This window comes from Dipteris shenzhenensis, chromosome 9, assembly GCF_047967505.1.
Source record: "Dipteris shenzhenensis isolate YYH24624 ecotype China chromosome 9, Dip_SZ_1.0, whole genome shotgun sequence".
Lineage (NCBI taxonomy): Eukaryota > Viridiplantae > Streptophyta > Polypodiopsida > Gleicheniales > Dipteridaceae > Dipteris > Dipteris shenzhenensis.
This window is the reverse complement of record NC_141604.1, coordinates 10722608-10732301: the sequence shown is the minus strand read 5'-3', so window position 1 is coordinate 10732301 and position 9694 is coordinate 10722608.

Here is a 9694-nt window from a genome sequence, read left to right as displayed (position 1 = left end):
TAATCATGTGTTATAAAGAACATGAACCCAACACAATATTTGGAATATTTTAATACGATAACATAGGTGGATCAAAAACAACATAGACCTTTGAAATTTCAAAGAACCCTAAACTAGAACAAAATGAAGAAGGCTAAAATAGGCCACAATATAAGGAGATGCAAGGAGTCTCAATCAAGGTTCTTGAGGTGTGTCACATGAGGTGGTTAACATTCTTAAGGTGAGTGTTATGACTGGGATAGGTGGTCAAGGTTTAGACCTATTAATTCTTCCAACGATTGATATGAGTTGGAACACTTTCTTTCCTACCCCTGTAAATAATTTATAACATTTAATTTCTCAAACCATCAAAAGCATAGTGAAGAGCTACATTCTTTTTAGTTGGAGGAACCTAATGGCAAAGATTAAAAAGCAATAAACTAGCCATTTTGTATGGGCATACCTTCCATCACGTCTTCAATGGGTACTGCATCAAGGGTAATGGAAATGAGAACGTCGGGATGTTATCACATAACATTCCACCAGAGAACGTGTCCTTTGGGATTGATTTTTTATAAACGCAATTTCATGTTAATAATATGAAGAATCAACTACGCATAAGAAGGGAAATAGGTTTTAGAGATCATTCATGTTCAAAAATACAACTAGTAGGGAACCTTGATGATGTTATAGTACTATATATATCGATTGAATGATTATTTGACCAAATAATGTAAGAACAAAACTATTTACGTATGTGTGTAGCATGTGCATTTGTATGCATGAACTATTTCGCCAAATATTTGTGATTCACATGCTATTAAATTATCATGTATCTTATTGCAGGAATGTATTTGCACATCTGTGTGCCCGCGTGTGTATATACATGTCAATCTATGCATATGCACTTGTGTGTGCGTGTGCACATTTGTGTGTGCACGCACACATGTGGGTGCATGCGCATACTTGCATGTGTTTATGTGTGTGTATTTGCACACATACTCGCATCTGTGTATGTGTGTGAGTCAATGTGTATGTGTGTATGTGTGCGCGTGTGTGTGTGTGTGTGCGTGCGTGCATGTGTGCATGCATGGTGCATCTGCATGTAGCGCACACGTGCGTGCGTGCACGCGTGTGTGTGTTTTTGCTTACCAAACCATCTAGCCTACTTCATTAAGGGACTAATTCTCATTTCAATTAAAATGCTTCAATTGAACCGGATGCAACGATATACAAATGCCCCAAATCATATTTCCAAGTAGGAGTTCTCCATAGTAGTCACATGTAAGAATAATCCATTCTTCGCAAGCCCCTTATCATAAAAAGACTTATGTGGGAGTGAACTAATCAATCACACTCCAATCAGTACACTATAAAAAATATATAGAAAAGCTAATCTCCAAGAAATGGCTAATTCTCAATGTAATCCCTGAAGTTTCCAACTCCATTACTTCAAGCCCTCATATCATGCTAAAGGCTATACTATGCACAAGCCAATGTAAAGGAGGGGAATATTGATATAGCTTTATCGACTAATAAATTTACCGAAAGGTTATGGCATCCAATAAGAGTGAAGTATAATAAGAGAAATTACAAAAGGTTCTCAATCGGGTGATTATAGCAATAGTCAATCCATAAGTCCACCATATAATTTGTGCCAAAGATTTGAAATTGCAAATCCATTTGAGAAGTATGGCAACTCACCTGACACCATCACAACAAGACAAAAGTTAGTAGTTTTTAAACATGTTGTGGGAGCCAGGCTTCAATGCTACCGCACAGTTGTTATCCATGTCACTCTACTTAGATTAGTAATACTCAAATCTTGGCATTATGAGTTTTGTATAAATGTGGACACCCTAATTAAGAAAAAAGTATAGGAAAAATGTAGAAAAGTGTAATGAAAATCGCAATTAAGAGAAAAGTCTAGGGAACACTACATGAAAAATGTAGGAAAAACTTTTGAAAATTCAAGTGCGTTCCTCTTAAGCATTATCAGTTTCTTCAAAAGAAAACTCAGCCATTCATAGCTCCCAAGAGCACTAATGAAACCATGGTTACTAGAGCTGAATTAGAGGAGCTTCCCTATAGTGTCTCGAAGCATCTCTTCCAAATCTAACAAGGCTAGTATTAGCTTTGCTTCTAGTAACCATGCCAAGGCCTTTCTTTTAAATTTCATTAATTCACACAAAAAAAGAAAACCCAAGCAACTAAAACTCCTAAAGAGACTAATAACATAATGAACCCGTGAATGCTTCCTCCCTTCAAGGAGCTTCCCCATAATGTCATCTAGGGTCTTGAAATCAAGAATTAAGACTATTATACTCCCCGAGTTAATAATGAATTAGGAGCTGATGAAGTTTCGAGCAGATGGAAAAAACTTGTAGTAGGTCATTGTAGCTCTTCAAAAGTAGCTTCCTTGGCCTAAAGATGATAGCCATTCGTAGTAGTTTTAGGGTGAATTGGAGCAGCAAGTCCTACAGACAAAATAAAGTATGGAGCAACTTGACCAAATCATCGAACTGGCACACTTTCATAGCAATCTACTACTGTGAGTTCAGGCTTTGGAGGACAAAAAGAACAGCAACACTTTACTATCGTGATTTGGAGTAGACAAAGGAATTTACAAGGTCGTAGCTTGTATAACTGTCTCCAAAAGAATATGTACAACTCTATGAAAACATTCGAAGACCTAAAATCAAGATCATATCATGGGAATCAAACCTTGAGAGAAGAGGCACCTTTAAAAAACCCTCATCAGTCAGATATATGAGAGTATTCCACTTCTGATGAGAATTTTAAGTGGTTTGGTACACACTATATATATATATATATATATAATTTATTGGAGACTGACAATAAACAAATAGTGTAGATTGCCCATGGGGATCTAAGTCAGCAATTGAAGACACCACCTAGCTCTGTAACAGCATCTATTGTGCAGCAGCAACAAAGTCTCCAGAAGGCAAAAAGAAGCACACTTTTATAAATACGATGACTCCAATTCATCATCTTCCATGCGTAATCATTCACAGGGAGTTCTGATGTCCATCTATTGTGTCACGACACGATTTTGTAGTCTAGAATGTATTAGGCTAGCATGATCAAATGTAATAATTAGAAGGTAGGTTAGGTAGGTTTAAGTGGCTAAATGCCATATGGATAATGTATTGGATATGTTAATTGATATGGAATAAATGGCGCACTGACGCATGTAGGTCCTAGGATAGGAATGGGTAGGAATGCATGGGTGCATTAATAAATGGTAGGCATAAAGTGTCATAGGCTAAGGGAAGAATAATGGGGTATGCCCAAGGGATGGATCCAAAGAGGCATGAGAGGTTGTGACCTCTCCTATGTATGGAATGTGTGCATGAGGCATTATGCATTCATATGTGGTATGTGGATTGAAGGAGCATTCTAAAGTTGTCAATAGCAAAAATACAATCAGGTGAGCACTCCTTCCACCCCATTTGGAGGGCCAATGCTTCTCAATTTATGCATCATTCTTCCACACATGTGCATCCTCCAACTGGTTCGTGACAAGTGGTATCAGAGCCAAGATCCTCTGACTGTGGGAGCCTGGCATGCAATCGCTGACATCTACGTGAAGTCGCATGGTATCAGAGCCCAAGTAGGAGGCTCACAGGTGTGGGAGCCTGAAGGCAGGGACCTCGCTGAAGGACGACCCTGATTCAGAAGCTCTTGGGAATCGACTTCCACGACTGGAGGATTGTGCCCTTGCGAGAAGGAGGGTGATTCAGGTTCAGTCAGGTGCGTTTAAAGTTCGCAGTCCAGGTGATCTGAAGATGTACTTTTGTTGTAGACCTTGCCAAAGGAAGGATGGGTTGCAACAGACCCTCAGAGCATGGTGCCTGGAAGACTCCAGGTTGTTCACTCATTGTGAGGGGGACGAGTGGAAGATCGTGGATGCTGGGTTGCTCGAATACAAAGGCAGGAATGTGATGGAAGGGGGTGGTGCCAGGAGGTGCTACCAGAGATGGACCTGTGTACCAAGATGGTGTGCACAAGCGGAACCGGACGTGGTGGAGCAGGAGCCACAAAGAAATTCAAGAGGGGGCTTTCCTTTTTCCCTCTATGAAAGTCGAATTTTTTTACAAAAAGAAAGGAACTCTATTTTTCATTAATAGGGGGGAGTCCCAGGGCACCGCCGATTAATGACCAGTGACCACCCACATGAGTTCTAATAGGGGGACCGGGCCCTAGGGTAAAGCCGACGCGACCAACGAGTTTGTCCTCCCCTCTTTAATTGGGGGAGGGGCCTTGTAAAAGCTCTTTTTCGGCCCCGCCGTCGTGCAGTCCCGTCCCCGCTATTAATGACCCCCATTGCGCGTCTCTGCATGCCTGCAGGCTCTGCGCACTGTACAACGTGGCGCACCGTGAAACGTGCCACGATCCACCACGTGGCCCCGCCATCAAGGTCTCCAGCCATCGCTGCCCGTCGCCTCTGTAGCTACTCACAGCCGCGTGGGCCCCGCCTCCTGTAGCCACCGAGCCGTCCCTCCTTTCGCCAATGCAGCGCCACATGTTAATGCTACCAAGTCTGCAGCCGCTGCCTTTGCCCCTCTGCCTCGTTCAGCCGCCGTCGGCATTTAAGGCCATTTGTCCCTCCCCTTCACCAAAATTCGTAAGTCGCCTTCACCAAAATGCCACATCCCCGATTTTTGAACCCTCTTGGCTTTCATTTAAGAGCCATTTCCCCCTCATATCTCAAAAATCGCCCTCCTCCCTCTCCTTATTTACCCCTCTTGTTCTTAAAATAAAAGACAGCATTAAAAAAAATTTAAAAGAGATTATTGAGAAAACAAAAGGAGAAAAAAGAGGCTAGACAATTAAAGGACTGAAATAGGCTAGTAAAGGTGATAGGAAAAAGATTATCAATCCTAGAAGAATAGATATAAAAGTGTTAAAAAAGGATGGTGAATCCTACCTAGAAGAAGGAAACATAACAAGTGATGTATCAACTTGGAGGAGTAACCATAAATAGGTTAGATGGTGAACGAATTTGGAGTAGTTGGAGGAAACGTGAATGAGGCTACAAAAGTGACTCGTCATCTAGAAAGGAATGTCACTAGAATATGGAATACACAATTGATGGTGATAAGGGTGAAACGATTGACCTACTTAAACTCAAGATGAGCAATTAGGACAAAGAATGAATTAATAATGCATTTGCATATAGGATAATGAAGTAGTTACAGATGCATTTGCATGTAGGAGCATACGTAAAAATAGGAAAAAACTCAAGAATTGAGTACATGCACAATTATTAATTTGGAAATGTACACAATGGTATCATATAGAGACGTTGGGCAGCTGGGCTTTGGAAGGCATCCATGGTGCCAAGATTCTTGAAGTTGGAGTACTAGAGATGGTTAAGTCAATCTCTTAGGTTGGGTTAATGAGCCAAGGTAGTACTTGGGCTCTTCCCAAGCAAGGGGGTGCTATACATGGCCATAGGTTTGGTAACCTTAAATTGGACTAGATTAGTTGAGTTGAAATCTTAAGAAGTTAGGACATTTAAAAGAGTGATTCATTTGGAATGATCACTGAAAGGGTCCATAGTCCTACCTCGGTGTTGGACTAGGTGGTGGATATGTAAGCACTTAGTAAGGTCTGGTGACCTTAGAGAGATTTCAAATAATTGGTAAGTCATGGACGCATGACTATGGGTGGATCTAGAATGAGTACTCAAGCAAGATCTGGTGATCTTGATCTTGTAAGTTAGGCCTATCTTGTAAGTTTTGGGTGTGATCAACCTAAAACTAATTGTTCCAAACTGGTCACTTGGAACTTGGACCAATGCGAGCATATGAGAGAGATAGATTAGGAAATGGTATCTTATTGGAAAGGAAAAGTAGAACGGAAATGGATTCCTACTAACCCTAATGGATAAAGTTGAATTAGTCTTTGTAGGAATGTCCAAAGCAAAGGAGTACATGGACTGTTAACACAACATGAAAGATAAGTACTATGTCTTTCTTATGGATTTATTTGTAAATTTGATTTAAGGAACATACTAATGTTGGATTTGTTTGGCAGGAGTACTAGACATGAAGATGTATGGAAGTTTATGCAAGAATCTAATGACTGCTAAAGACCATGAAGGTAAAGAAGAGTACCTAGTAGATGAGCACATCTATGTTCCAAGCAAGAGGGCATGTCACAACACGATTTTGTACTCTAGAATATATTAGGCTAGCATGATCAAATGTAATAATTAGAAGGTAGGTTAGGTAGGTTTAAGTGGCTAAATGCCATATGGATAATGTATTGGATATGTTAATTAATATGGAATAAATGGTGCACTCATACATGTAGGTCCTAGGATAGGAATGGGTAGGAATGCATGGGTGCATTAATAAACGGTAGGCATAAAGTGTCATAGGCTAAGGGTAGAATAATGGGCTATGCCCAAGGGATGGATCCCAAGAGGCATGAGAGGTTGTGACTCTCATATGCATGGAATGTGTGCATGAGACATTATGCATTCATATGTGGTATGTGGATTGCAGGAGCATTCTAGAGTTGTCAATAGCAAAAATACACTCACATGGGCACTCCTTCCACCCCATTTGGAGGACCAATGCTTCTCAATTTATGCATCATTCTTCCACACGTGCATCCTCCAATCGGTTCGTGACATATTGGGCCTAATTGCAGCTCCATGTACCATCCCAAAGGGAGTTTTGATGCCCATCTGTTGGCCTGGCAGCTTTGATGCCACTTTGTTGGGCCTGATTGCAGTTGAAAGAAACCTTAAAAGGACCTTTCAGCCATTAACATATCATTATATCTTGCTATTTCAACATACAATAACTCCAAATAATTCATAAGGGTCTGCCCAAGACCATAAAATAAATTGTCAAGGGCACAAAAAAAAAGATCATCTAAGAAGTAAAACAATGTAGTAAAATTTCTATGGCAATTTGTTATTCATTTCAAGCTAAAATATGTATACCCCATATCTCCCCGGTCAGGTCATGGGCCGTGATCATAGCCTCTAGCTTCTAGAGAAATAGCGTAAGTGCATCCCAAATTTTCTTTAGAGCTAGGATATATTCCGGAAAGGCAAAGCTATGCGAGTATGTACAATGTTAGCCAAACCTTTGGATGGTTCCAAGCGTTGGCAACTCATCCTCCCTAAACGTCTCTTGAAACCCGCCTTGTCCATTTGAGTGCCTTAGAGAGGTGTAGTTATGGATGCTTCCCTCGAAATTTGTGAAGCTTTCTCAAGAGTACATGGCATAGAAATAGTCGGGGGTAGAGAATCTTGCCCCTTATGCCATCAAGTTTCCCATGCCATCACACCCATAGAAAACACAATACTCAAAAAGCTCAATGTTCTACACGAATCCTTGCTCTAAAAATCACATACAGCATTGAGCTTTTTCTACCAAACTATGGGATGTGTAGCCTTCAAGGTGCTTCAAAGTAAAGAAATGTCGATGGATGCTCATAGATGGCCGAGCCAATGAAAACCTGATGCTAACATTTTCTTGACATTTTGTGATGCCCACAACGTAACAAACTCCTGCATGGTCTACCGGGCACTCACATATCATAGCTCGGACTATCTCACGCAAGAACAGTTCCAATCGGTACTTTTTGTTAGTAGATTGCCTAGTAAACCAGTAAGTAGATAGAGAGAACCGACATACCTGAATGAATCCGTAGTCCAATGAAGTGGCTTTCTTGGAGTGAGTGTAGATGCTATTTCGACCTTCAAGCATTGCGTCTAGCTCCCTTGAGCAAAATTGCCATTGTCTCTTCTTGCCAAGAGCCGTATGTGACCTCTCTTTGATCTTTGCTTATAAATACTAGGCTTTGTTAGTGTAAAAACTCTCCTCATGCAGAGTTTATCTCTTGCCTGCCTTCGCGCCAACATCTCGAAGCTCCTCTTTTCCTCTAGTATCATACTCAACGTTCAGTTTCTTGCAGAGGGGGTTTCCCGAGGGCATTAAGGGAGTGGCTATTATAGATTTTTTCTGAGCAATGTGTGAGCACAGAACAATCTCTATCCTTTTAGGAAATGGTTAAATGTGCAAGTGGACACAAGCTCCATTAACTCCCCAAAGATCCAAGCACCAAGCGAGTTCCATTTGAAAATATGGGCCATCTGTACCATTTCAAGGCCACCATGGGTGTATAAATGCACATGTCCATTCAACCATATTACAAATGACACGGTACATCCCAAGGGGGTTAGAAACATAGTCAATCTGGTCTTACAAATTAGAAAGACTCCCCAAACCACAGGAAAAAGATAGTATGTCCCTAATCATAAACCAAAGATGAATTTCACTAGCAAAAACAAAGTTGAAATTTCAACCCCAACATTGATCTCAGAGGCAAAGTATTTTGACTTTGATCTTGTCATGGTATTCCCACCCAAGCAACAAGGATCCCCAAGAGGAAGGGTGTGTGTGTGTGTGTGCGCGCATGCACATGTGTTTGCTTTTATGTATACATGTGCATAAGGTTGTGATGCATGCATGTGTGTGTGTAGTAGATATTAACAACACCCCTTTCATAGTGAAAAGTAGACAAATTTGGAGTGAAAAAAAGAGAATGTTTTAATAGAAGTACTTTGCAATAAATATCCATAAAAAAGGAATAGACATCATTAAAGGAAGAATAATTTTTTTAAACCAAAGTCATAAAGCAAGTAGTAATGCTTTGAAAAGTCGTTGGCAGCAACACTTTTATTGAAGAGGGGAATCTGCCTACCTCAGAATCCATGCTTGGATAGAGAGGCGTGAAGGCGCGTGCAAGGGTAGAGTACTAGAGGCGGTGGTTGTCAGAGTCGAAGGGTGATCGGAGCGCAAATGTCGAAGTTGGTGGGGTGGAGCACGAAAACCGAGATGATTAGTGTAGGATGAAGAGTGATAGATAGTGAGTGAGAGGGAGGGGGTTAATATAGATGGAAGTAGAAGCTAGTCGAGGAAGTGTGAAGCGAGGGGCCCAAAGAAGGGGAAGCAAGAAGGTCAGTGGGTGCGCAAATTGAGGAAGGTAGACCATGAAGCGAGGAGAGGCGGCACATTTACGAGATGGGGGGGGAAGGAGTATAGGTGGCACATTTACGAGATGGGGATGGGGGGGGTTAATAAAGTAATAGGGGGAATAGAGGAAGATAGGGTAACGTAGGAAAGATAGGTAATAGATAAAGGAATATTAGGGGAATAAAGGTAAACAAATCAATAGGGATAAATAGGAGAATAAGAAAATTAGTATTTTAGGAAAGTTAGGGAATTTAGAAAAATATAAAAAATAGGAATAAAGGGGTTTAGGGAAATAGGAAAGTAGGAAATTATAAAAAAATTTGGAAAAATATGGTGGTTAAAGAAGAGAAAGGAAAGTAGGAATAGTGAGAAATGAAATGGGGGTAGGAAAATTATGGGAAATTAGGGGGAAATAGGGAGATTAGGGAGAGTTTTGAAGGTGGCTAGAGGGGTTTAGAAAGTAAAGATTAAGGAGGAGTAGTGGGAATAGGGGAACATAGGGGGATTACGGGATTAGGGGAGATAGGAAAGTAGGAAATTAGGAAAATTGGAAAATATGGTGATTAAAGAAAATAAAGGAAAAATAGGAATAGGGAAAAATGACAAAGGGGGTGGGAGAATTAAGGAAAAAGGGAAATTAGGGAAAATAGGGAAAATTAAGGAAAATAGGGAAAATAGGGAAATTAGGGAGT